Source organism: Montipora capricornis, chromosome 9, assembly GCF_036669925.1.
Source record: "Montipora capricornis isolate CH-2021 chromosome 9, ASM3666992v2, whole genome shotgun sequence".
Taxonomy (NCBI): domain Eukaryota; kingdom Metazoa; phylum Cnidaria; class Anthozoa; order Scleractinia; family Acroporidae; genus Montipora; species Montipora capricornis.
This window is the reverse complement of record NC_090891.1, coordinates 7,235,883-7,243,382: the sequence shown is the minus strand read 5'-3', so window position 1 is coordinate 7,243,382 and position 7,500 is coordinate 7,235,883. Positions and strand designations below refer to the sequence as shown.

The 7,500-nt window shown below is 40.7% G+C and overlaps 1 pseudogene; it reads left to right on the top strand.

Annotated features, from left to right (window-relative positions):
- Positions 1–2,505: 2,505 nt before the first annotated feature.
- LOC138017213 (ryncolin-2-like) lies at positions 2,506–5,844 on the top strand (annotated as a pseudogene).
- Positions 5,845–7,500: the final 1,656 nt, after the last annotated feature.

Below are 7,500 nucleotides of genomic sequence, written 5' to 3'. Positions count from 1 at the left end.
GCATTAGCTTCTCCATTTATTTGTATCTTGAACGTCGGATTGCCTACGCTGGCGTATGACGCCACAATATTTGCGGGGAAAACCAGACAATTACTTTTGTATATCTTTTGTATTAAGGTCTCTGAAGGTTCATTTATACGGTACAATTTTTGTCGCACGCTACAAGCTTAGGACATGTCTACAACTCGTTTACGATTGTCGCGTACGCTGCAACAATTGTAAGTCATGTCCTAGGCCTGTTGTAAAGCTTCACGTCGCATGCGCCAAAAATCGACCGCGCAACAGGTTTATTTGATATACAAAAGTGGGGTTTTATCAACGGAGTTGATAATGTAAATTGGCCACCGTACATAGATTCTAAGGGCCCATTAACACGGTACGATTTTTGTCGCATGCGACAACGACTTACGTCAGGCCCACAACATGATTTACGATTGTTGCGTACGTCAGAAAAATGTCGTAGCATTTTAAAACATGTTTTAAAACGCTACGACAATCGTAAGTCATGTCTTATGGCCTGTCGTGAGCTTGTCGCATGCGACAAAAATCGCACCGTGTAAATCGGCCCTAAAAGCTGACGTTTCGACCGTTAGCCCTTCGTCAGAGCGAATCGAGGAATTGTGGGTTACGTGTAGTTTTTATAGTAGAGTAGGAGCTACGCTATTGGTGGTAACATGGCAACGTGAAAATAGGAATATATTAGTTTAAATTAAAAGCGTTCGTTAATACCGTGAGGATTAAGGGTGCCGATTTGGAAGATGAATTGAATTGGGTCTGATGACCGCAACGCCTCTGATTGGTCCGCAACCAACTAACTGCAGTGGGATTATTATATGACTAGCTCCATGAGCGGCAAGATGAACCAAATCCCGCACTGTGATTGGCTACCCGAGCGGGCAAGATGGAGCTATCTTGCCCGCTCGGGATTTCTCACTTGGTCCCGCAACTTCGTCTCGGTTTTTCTAGGCCGTTTTTCCTTTAATACAACACAGCGAGTAGTAGTTTCTTTCTGTGTTTTTTAATCCGACATCAACACTAACTTTGCGCGGGACTGGTACAAGCTTTCCTAAGGGGGGTACAGTCGCTACAATATGGTCGCGGGTACACGAGACAACCCTCCCCCCGAGTTACCCACTCATTAGTTTAAAAAATTATATCAACCGTTTACATGAGGTGGCGAGAGACAACTCGGGTGGCGGGACAACTCGGGGAGGCGAGTTGTCTCTCGCCCCGGCAGGTAGGGTAACCCTGGCAGGTGAGACAACTTGTTCGCATGTAAACCGTTTGGCTCGACCACCCGAGACGAGACAGCAAAATAAAAATCAAAGAAGCAACAATTTGGGGAGCTTATACATGTTTTTAGTTTACTTTCGAAAGAAAAAGTTTTTTCCCGCCATAATTCTCAACGCTGTCAACGGAAAATTCTCGATTCATAAACAGCCTTTATTTAAACTACATATTAATGCTGCGTTAAGATTGTCAGTCCATTTGCTGAATGTGAAAACGCAACTATACTTAACAAAAAAGAAAGGCAAATGATGATACGCATTTTTTGAAGATGCGATGCGTCTTAAAATACATGCATAATTAAGTAAGGTCAACTTTGTCTCGCTCACGCAATTCTCATATAGACGCTCGGTAAAGTTGTCTCGGGAAGGAGGGCTGTCTCGGGTAAGCGAGACCATATAAACAAGCCCTTAATGTCCCGATTTTCCCAACAGTGTGGTGACGCCTATATCAACGAAACAAATCCTACAAATTGACGGCTTGTCACATATTGTCTCTTGCGAACGTAGGTTGGAAATGGTTGAGAAATCTTTTCAATGTGTTTTCGATTCATTGTCTTTTGGAATTCCGGCTTTAGTCTGTATTTGTTTTTGGCGTGTTTGTGGTGGGGAGTCAACAGAGAAACGTTTGTATTGTGTTTCAATGAAACTGTTGCTGGTCACAAAAGCTCGAAAATTATCTTGTTCCAACGCTCTCTCTCTCTCGTCCCTCTCTTATAAGAAGTTGCTTGGTATCTACAGAAAACAGGCAAAATCAAACATGTTTCTTTCATCTTTGGCGTAATGCAGATTTGTGCTTGACGTAAGCCGTTTGCTGTTTGTGTTTAGTATCGTTTGACTGATCTTTGTTTTCGACCACTTAGGCAGTCCATTACAAGTCCAATTTATCAACCCATGCATCTGGTCTATGGACTAGGGCTCGGTGCAATACAAACAGTACCACATCCAAGCTTACTTTACACACATGCCTCACAAAAAAGAGGATCGACAACGAAGATAAATATCTAACCTGAACATTTCTTCACACTTCACTCTGGCTAAAAATGTTAATTACTTTTTCAAGTGTTTGACTATTCCCGAGGCCGGCAAAGCTCTCCAGAAACAGCAAATGGCCGTTTTTTATACTGGAGACGCATAATTCGTCTGGGACGAACTTGGGCAAACATTTTTTCTGCGTCTATTAAATTCGTCTTGTATAAAGACGGCCACAAGACGCATTATGCGTCTGGACGAAGAATCTGTTTTAGTGTGCGTCTTCGAAGACGAACTAAAACTGGAAAGTTCGTCCAGACGCATTATGCGTCTAGTGCCCGTCTTTATACTAGACGAATTTAACAGACGCAGAAAAAATGTTTGCCCAAGTTCGTCCAAGACGAATTATGCGTCTCCTATAGTTCGTCCCGTCTTTACACTAGACGGATAACATGAGAGACGAACAATTCGTCTGGACGGATTATGCGTCTCTAGTATAAAAACGGCCAATGGCCGTTTTTTTATACTTGAGACGCATAATTCGTCGCGGACGAACTTGGGCAAACATTTTTTCTACGTCCGTTAAATTCGTCTAGTATAAAGACGGGCACAAGACGCATTATGCGTCTGGACGAAGAATCTATTTTATCGTGTCTTCGAAGACGCACTAAACTGGAAAGTTCTTCCAGACGCATTATGCGTCTAGTGCCCGTCTTTATACTAGACGAATTTAACAGACGCAGAAAAATGTTTGCCCAAGTTCGTCCAAGACGAATTATGCGTCTCATATAGTTTCGTCCCGTCTTTACACTAGACGGATAACATGAGAGACACATAATTCGTCTGGACGGATTATGCGTCTCTAGTATAAAAACGGCCAATGAAGGCAAGCTTCAATGGCAAACTTGTAAGGCTCCTCCTTGCCAACGAAAAATCATTTAATTGCGCCCGCGGCCTCGTTTCCTTGTTTTATAAATTGATCTATAGCTCTAACTATGGCTGTATAAAATAGACAGATATCAATATGTTTTTTTGATTTTGCTTAACAGCAAATCTGAGCTCGAGGTTTTCCATGAGCGAGAGACTTTTTCTAATAATCTCTGATAAACAAATTTATTCCGAAGCACAAAACCATCAATCAAAGATGAGAATAACGCAAAGTCAAATTGACTATTTCATCATCCCGTACGAGGGTTTCTCTTCGTGGCACCAACGGCCGGTTGTCTTAAAAGTTGTCAGAATCACCTAAAATGGTTTCCACAATGCTTTAAAAGCTCGTTTAGTGAGTTTGTAGCAGCCCTTCAAAATATATATCTGTTCGGATGTTCTACGGGAATTTCAGGTTGCTGTAGAACGTCCTTCATGGCTTTTTTGCCTTGTCCTGAAGTTAAAGAAATCGTGACGGGTCTGATAAAAAAAAACTTTACATTAAGTAGTCGTCGTTTTTTCCCGCAAATTTTAGGGAACGTTTGCCCTTAATATGATTCTCAAAAAAACTACGGCCAAAATGATAGAAGTTATAAATCTTCAAATTTTCTTCCAGCGTCACAGTTCACTCTTACTCAGCTTAGCAAAATTTAAACGTTCTTCAATGTGGTTTCGAAATTTCTACGCATCTCTTCGCACTCTTCACACTTCATTACTTTTCTGAAATAGCTAAATCTCTGTTCAGAAGAAATGTCGAAAAAATCTTACTACACCTCGAAAGTTTAAGTTCGAATATTTGAAAATGTTAACCCACCATCCTTCCGAACAGACAATTACCGAAATAATAATTACTCGTTGGGTGCCCATGTTCTTTTGCTAGAAAAATCTCATAAAATTTTGATGAACTCTCCTATTGTCAGCAGAAAGTTGTCAACTGCCTCGTCTGTGAGTCACTACAATGTGTTGTTATTTGATTGGTAGGAATCGATGAATTCAGCATTCCCAAAATAGAGCGCAGGAGACAAGAAAAATCTGGTTTGGAAAGACTAAATGAACTGAACCTCAAGTCTTAGAAATCATTTTATACCCGCAGTTTTTGCTTCCACTTCACAGAAGAGTTTTCCTGAAAGAACCAGTGCACAATGGCATTCCAGCTAGCTCTGCTTTTTACTGGGGATTTTCGTTGGGACATTTGCCAAAACTTCTGTGCAAACAACAAAAAGCCCTGGTATTAGTAAACCCCAGTGCAACGTGAATAACAACTTTTACGCCGGACCACACTGCTGTAAGAAGATCGAGCAGCAACTCACACTGAGATCAAAGAAGCAATAACTGCGCTGAAAGCAAACGAATCTGGCGGCTCTCAAGACAAAGGTCTGCAGTTATACATTTTAGATACATTTACTTCGAAGACACCAGTCGGGTTAGAATTTTCACATCTGTTCCGTCGCAAAAATCAATCAAATTACGATCAATTGCTTTTGAAATATTCGCTAGCTCCGTATAGTATTTCCCTGTGTGATGTCTATTCAACTTTTTAGAGGATAGAGATAACGATGAAACCAAAACATATCTAACAGGAATTCATCCCGCTTATGTAATTTTTAGTCAACAAGAACTGCGCCGATGTTTACAATTCTGGCGAAAAGATAAGTGGTGTGTACAAAAATCGATCCCGATGGTCTGGGAGAATTTGAAGTGTACTGTGATCACAAAACTGCCGGCGGAGGATGGACGGTCTTTCAAAAAAGACAAGACGGCTCCGTAGATTTCTTCCGCGCGTGGGACGCCCTACAAACGAGGCTTTGGTAATCTAAACGGAGAGTTTTGGCTTGGACTGGACAAGATTCACCGCCTGACTGTAAGCAGCAGCAACAAGCTTCGCGTGGACTTGGAAGACATTCATGGAAATACAGCATTTGCCGAGTACAGTTCAGTTACAGTGGCAAGTGAGCGAGCAAAATACCAGCTGAGTTGGGGGGGAAATATTCAGGTTTGCAAACTCTGGTGATTTAATAAACAACCCTTTGTTAATTAAGATAGACACACTTTCTCATTTCAACTAGGTGTGCAGTCTGTCTCTAACTGATAGAACTCAGTTCTACTGTGATGTCAAAGAATTTTATCTCGCTTTGACTGACAGAATAAGTTGTATATGTAAGCCAGTGAGTTAGCTAAAAAAAAAAGAACAGAGCAAGAAACTGAAAAAACCTGGTAATCATTTCACTCACGTGGTGATAAACACGTTACATCGATTTCATGTCGGTGGCAAGTAGAGACAACAAACAATCTCAAGTGCGTCTTAAGAATTTTTAGCATTTTTAAACAAGTTTTTAAAACTGCTTCTTATTTTGATTGCTTAATTGTTTTTTCTTTTTTTTTTTTTCTTTTCATTCAGGCACTGCAGGTGATTCCCTTGGCGTTCACCGCGGCCATGCGTTTAGCACCAAGGATCGCGATAATGATGACTATTTAGCTGGCAACTGTGCGTCAGGCTACAAAAGTGGCTGGTGGTTCGAGAAATGTCACTACGCCAACCTGAATGGTCTGTATCTTAATGGCAAGACCGATTGCAAGTGGAATGACCTGGTATCATTGGAAAAATAGTAACTACTCTGTCAAGCGGTCTGAGATGAAAATACGACCACAGAACTTTTAAGCCTCTGTGTCATTTGTATCCGTGACATGCCCGTTACTATATATATCAATTGCTAAACAGGGGATGGATCTTATTGGTCATCAATGAATCGAACTGCTTAACTCGCACAACCGTGTAAAACACTCGATAGGTTTCACAACAAAAAAATTCTCGCGATTACATATTAGTAGCATACCGCGCATGTTATCATCCGGTAGATTTAGATATATCAATACTTGCTTAGTTTCACAGAACCAGTAAGCTGGGAATGCTTCAATAAGGTTCGCTAATGATGACCAATGATAAATGTTCTTCTTCTTTCCTTGTCTGCATGGTAGTTTTTACCCTTTTATTTTTCAAGAAAGAAAAGTAAATTGCCTTCTCTCAACAATTCATTGCCTTTTTGCTCTCACAAAGACCTTTTCACAGAAAAACCCAAAGCAGCAACAATTTCAAAAAAGAGAATATTGCAAGATATTAAGCTACCCATTTACTTTAGATGACACTAAAATTTGCAAATGTCTTGTTGAAAGGAACTTATACTCCTGATATTTGCTCGCCATTGGTAACTGGTTGACTACAACACTTGCGGCTTAAGTTTGCAATTGCCCCACTTCACTTCCCTAATATCTCTAAATTAATCCCAATTGGATCAGTTATCAATCTCAAGCCATTGAACTAGTTTGTCGTTAAAAGACACTTTAAAATGGAAACTATCAATGTTGCTCGTGACTTAATCAACAGCAACGATTATTTAACCTCTGTAGATTTATCAGATGCTTATTTCAGTATCCCAATTCATGAATCGTATCGAAAATTTCTACGGTTTATCTGGAAAGAACAACTCTTCGAGTTTGTTTGTCTTCCATTTGGGTATAGTTTAGCGCCACGCACGTTTACCAAAGTCCTGAAACCTCTATATTCTTTGTTAAGGTCTAACGGCATGAAGGTTTGCTATTACATAGACGATACCTTAATTATTGCTGCGTCTAAGGCAGAATGTTTGGCCAATGTACATAAGGTAATAAGACTTCTTGGCGACCTTGGTTTCAAAACGAATTGCAAAAAGTCTCAGGTTGATCCTGTGACACGATTGACGTACTTAGGATTCATCCTTGATTCTTCGACTATGAGTAGATCTCTTCCCGAAGAAAAGATTGCGAAATTTTTTTCAAAGTGTTCTCAGTTATATCAATCAAAGATGGCTACCATTCGCCAGGTGGCCGAGGTTTCCGGCTTGCTCGTATCAGCTTTCCCAGCCGTTTGATAGCTTCAACTTTTTTATCGTTCTATCGAAGCGTGCAAATCGCAAGATATCTGCTGCTGGGGCAGACTACGATGATCGTGTATCCTTCACTGAACTAGCTCGTAGCGATTTGTTGGGGGTGATTGAAAACATTCGGAAATACAATGGCAAGCCCTTGCGAGCACCCGCCTTTTCCCCATTCCATCGGAACATGTTCTCTACTTTGAATTTGACGGTTATCGTTAATTGTTAATTTGCTTTCAATTTACTATTATCGTTAATTTAGGACACTGTGTCCCAGGACTTTGGTAGCAAGTAAAAAGAAAAAAGTAAAAGCAGCCCCTGCACAGGATTAAAACCCGGAGCACCCACTTCGAAGGAACTGTTTTTATCCACTTAACCACTAAAGATCAACTGACTAAAAATGTGCC